Genomic DNA, 5,000 nt, shown 5'->3' with positions numbered 1-5,000 from the left:
CTCCTCCTCCCCCTCCCTCCTCTTCCTCCTCCTTCTCCTCCCTCTCCTCCCTCTCCTCCCTCTCCTCCTCCTCATTGTTCCTCCTCCTCCTCCTTGTTCCTCCTCCTCCTCCTTCTTCCTCCTCCTCCTTCTTCCTCCTCCTCTCTCCTCCCCCTTCTCCTCCTCCTCCTCCTCCTCCTCCTCCTCCTCCTTGTTCCTCCTCCTCCTTGTTCCTCCTCCTCCTCCTCCTCCTCCTCCTCCTCCCTCCTCCTCCTCCTCCTCCTCCTCTCCTCCTCCTCCTCCTCCTCCTCCTCCTCCTCCTCCTCCTCCTCCTCCTCCTCCTCACCCCATTGTCATCATCACCATCGTCATCGCCATATTTTTTTCTTTTACCTTCTGATAGTTCCTCGTATTTTTTCGTCTGGTTTCCTTCATATGTCTTGTTAACTCGAAGAAAAGATCTTCACCGAACGTTAATTCTAAAGTGAAACGCATTTACATGCTTCTTTTTCGAACCTTTTCGTGGTTGTTTTACTAACGATTACGTATGAATTTTGGATGAATCAGTGAATGCATACACAACCCATCCTTAAGCATGGTATCAAACATCGCGCGAATTAATAGAAAAACTAGATGTTTGAGGGGGAAAACGTGTCTTTTGGGGGATATACCCGAACAGTCGATCCGAGACGAGTCTTGAATACAGTAATGCATGGAATATCAAGAAATGGCACATGGAGTCTCGAGAAATGTGACCAGATCTTAAAGACGACCAGCTATGGTTGGAAAGTTCTCCAGCGTTTTCTTACTCTTTTGTTGCGTTCAGTTTCTTTACTGCATGCCGTTCCGTGCTTTAGGTTTCTTCCGCATTTGCTTGTGTAATTTTCAGCATATCGTACAGACGTCGTTCATAGATGCGACCTCGAGACGTTGTGAATACCGTGGAATGTTGTTATAGTCAGTGTTGCTGAGAGTGGGTTTTTGCTGGGGCAGCACCTCAGGCCTCGTCTTGGTCCTTCCCTGGCACTTGTTGTGATGATTCAAGTCAAACAAACTCGGCCAGCTCATGCACAAGCTCACTGAGTCACACGTGTTTAGGAAGATCACAGCTTCCGTGCTTTGGTGACTGTCGAATGCAGTAAAGAGCTCTGTGTTTGTGCTGCTGTAATATTTCTTTTAATCTTTGTAAAGGAGTAATGGGGTTGGATTAAAAGAAATGAAATGTATTTTGAAGGATATTTTAATGAAAGTCTCATCGTCAACACTTTCTTATAGATATGTAAAAAGAAAAAAAATCTATCATGGATTTTGCTGTACTTACAACGAAGGAGAGGATTTATTTGTAAGAGTAAGACAAAGGGTAATAATAATCTGAGACTTCAAGCTCGCCGTTGTTCTCACAGTGATGACGTCATCATCTCGTCGTAAACACGGAACCTTGCCTGCTGGGCGTTCTTACCTCCCTGGCATTGTGGCGATCACTATCATCCATTTGGTACTAGTTTGGGGGAATAGTACCCACGGGTATTCCTGTTTTTGTGCCTTCGTCAGGGACTGAACTCCGTTTTTGCTTTTCGTTCAACCAAACCCGTGTTTTAGGGAGTGGGGGAGCAAAAGGTATAAAGAGGAAAATAGCGCAATTATGGAAAGGAAAGATAGGGGAGGGGAAAGGACTCGGAATTTTCGAGCCGAAAAGATACACTAGATTGATTTATTTTGAAAAATGGAATACATCACAGACTCATTCCGAAAAAAATGACCGTGCAATAAAGGATGTTCGGTGGGCCATCCTTTGCAATTTATTTTGCAATAATGATCAAAGCATAAAACGTTAAAAGGTACATACTCCCTTTGATGTTTTGAATACAATGTCCGCCTCCTTGTGCCCTCATACCCTTCTTCGTCTTCTCAACCGAGGGGTCTGTATTTCTGCGGACAGGTCTTGCAAAGCAGAATTCGCAAAGACCATGAATACAGTCTGGTCTAATCAATTCACATATAATCTATTGAGGTAGGTTGTCAGTGTTACGGCCGGTCATGCGTTCCCCTCGCCTCTTTTTCATTTCTATTCATTACTCTCAACCACTTTTCCCCTCTCATAAAGGCGGTCTTCACTTACAGTGATAGGCTTTTGCTAAGACTGTGAACGTACTGAAACAGTATTAAAAAGATAGAGGCGATTCTGAGACTCGCTCCCTTAATTCTGGAGATAACATTCAGAGTGTCTTGTTAGCTCTTCAGACCTTCATGTTTAACATCATGTTTTCTCCTCCTCCTCCTCCTCCTCCTCCTCCTCCTCCTCCTCCTCCTCTTATTGCTTCTCCTGCTTCTTCTTCCTCCTCCTCCTCCTCTTCCTCTTCCTCCTCTTTTCGCACATTCTTCTGATATAGTTCGTGCTTACTCTCTTTTGTTTTCACAGTATTCTTCTTTCAAGCAATGCCTCACATTGCACCGGATGAAGAGGGAGAGTTGCGGATCTAGCGGACTGTTGCTTGGGTCGCATCCTCCCCTCTTAGTGCCGCGAAGTGGTTCAGGGGCGGGAGTGGAGCCTGGGAGGGAGGAGGGCAGTCTTATCCTTGATGTAGGAACGGTCAAGGAGCCCAGGTCAAGTTCAGAGCAAGGTTGTCTGAAGGGGATATTCGCCGCTTGAGATGAACATGACATTTTTTTTTCCCTTTACCTCCTTTCTCCTATCTACTATGTTTCATCCATTACTTCCTTCTGCTACTTCTTCACGCGTTACACCACGAAAACGAGGTGTTGGAGTCATGCCAGTTAATTAGTTTCCCTCCCATACTCGCGTCGACGCCTCTTCCGCTCCATGCTGCCGCCATATCAGACCCGTTTTTCCCGTCGGTGTGATGAGCTTGGCGGCGGCATGCGGCGGCAGGCTAATGTCACCCGCTGGTTGCAGGTTGCGTTTATGGCTGTTTAATTGAACCTCCGAGGATCGTTTTTAGAGTTGCAGAGGAAAGAAGTTCATATGTAACACGGTTGTTACAGTTCTCCGTGGAAGACCGATAGAGCTTTGCAGCGCCAGCAAAGTTAGCTTTTTGTTTGTTTGTTTTGTAAATTTATACTTGCCTTTCCAGACTCCTGACATAGAGCCTATAGCTAGAAAAACGAACTTGCATATCGATTTTGGATACCGAGATACGCGGACGTGAAGTCATTTCCCTTTGCCCTGGCGCGGTGCGAGGAGGTTTTTCAACAAGACTCACTTCACGGACTCCTACAGACTGACTCATACAATTCACTTACTCACTGACTCACCAGCTCCGAACCGGTGGAGACCCAAGGCCGGTAAACCATAATCCGTGTAAGATGGTGCCACGGCGAGTAGGAATTTAACGAGCGAGACTTGACTGTAGTGTGCAGAAGTTAGCCCACTAACGGGAGCCGTCCCGAGAATTGTTAATGAAAAAGGCTATAAGGTTGGCCGCAACCTGGGCTGACTGAGACAACTTTATCTCTCTCTCTCTCTCTCTCTCTCTCTCTCTCTCTCTCTCTCTCTCTCTCTCTCTCTCTCTCTCTCTCTCTCTCTCTCTCTCTCTCTCTCTCTCTCTCTCTCCCTTCCCTTTCTCCCTTTAATCTCCCTCTCGTTTCCTCTCACGACCGTCATCATATCTTCCTCCCCCAACTTTGTCTTTCTTTAGATTTACTTCGGCTGATAAACTCAAGCCGTTCTTTGCGTCAAAAGTTCCTTCCTGAAATGAAAGGATCCCTCATTATATCGTCTCTCCTCATGGTCTCCCTCTCGCCTCTCCTCATGGCTCTTTGATCACACATTCCTCATCTTTCCTCATGTTGCTCGCTTTGTTCCCGGAATACTTAATTTTTTTATCTTTCTTTTCTCTCGTTTGCTTCTCTTTTATAGTCTGGCTGACGTCGGGTACCAAGCAGACAGAGGCCTAATCCGGACCCAAAGCATATCCTTTACGCAAGGACTAAGTGCTTTTGTTAAGCTCATAACAGCCTCGTGACAATCGTTACAGTATACACACATACACATGCACATGCATGTACACATACATGTATATATACATGCAGATACACATGCACACATACGTGCACACACACACACACACACACACACACACACACACACACACACACACACACACACACACACACACACACACACACACACACACACACACACACAGACACACACACACACACACACACACACACTCTCTCTCTCTCTCTCTCTCTCTCTCTCTCTCTCTCTCTCTCTCTCTCTCTCTCACACACACACACACACACACACACACACACACACACACACACACACACACACACACACACACACACACACACACACACACACACACACTCACTCTCTCTCTCTCTCTCTCACATGTACACACTCACTCACTCACTCACACTCACACCGACATCCACACAAACGCACGCACATGCGTATTCCTTCTTTCTTTCTTTCATTATTTCTTTCTCTTCCTATTCCTCTCTTCGCCTCCCCTCTCCTTCTCATCCTACCTCCATTCCTGTCTCCCGCTACGCCCGGGCCTCCGCTCCTTCTGGTCGCCAAAAATAAAATGATTGTCACTTGACGGAGGGAATCTTGACAGTTTTCTCCACCTTGGGTTTTGGACAATTCCTGATTCCCCGAAGTAATCTTGTTCCTTTTCCCGGGCCATCCCTCTGCATTCCCTCTGTAATCCTCTCAGTCCTCATGTAATCCCAGCTGCTACAATTTGCCATCAGCGAAATCCCTCAGTTTCGCCTACAGCATCGTGCGTCTGTATGTCTGTGTGTATATTTACATACCTATGTGCACATAGGTGTGTGTGTGTGTGTGTGTGTGTGTGTGTGTGTGTGTGTGTGTGTGTGTGTGTGTGTGTGTGTGTGTGTGTGTGTGTGTGTGTGTGTGTGTGTGTGTGTGCGCGCGCGCTGTGTGTGTGTGTGCTGTGTCTATAATATTTTATATATATATATATATATATATATATATATATATATGTGTGTGTGTGTGTGTGTGTGTGTGTGTGTGTGTGTGT

The sequence above is a fragment of the Penaeus monodon genome, chromosome 8 (genome assembly GCF_015228065.2).
Source record: "Penaeus monodon isolate SGIC_2016 chromosome 8, NSTDA_Pmon_1, whole genome shotgun sequence".
Lineage (NCBI taxonomy): Eukaryota > Metazoa > Arthropoda > Malacostraca > Decapoda > Penaeidae > Penaeus > Penaeus monodon.
Note: the sequence above shows the minus strand (reverse complement) of the source record.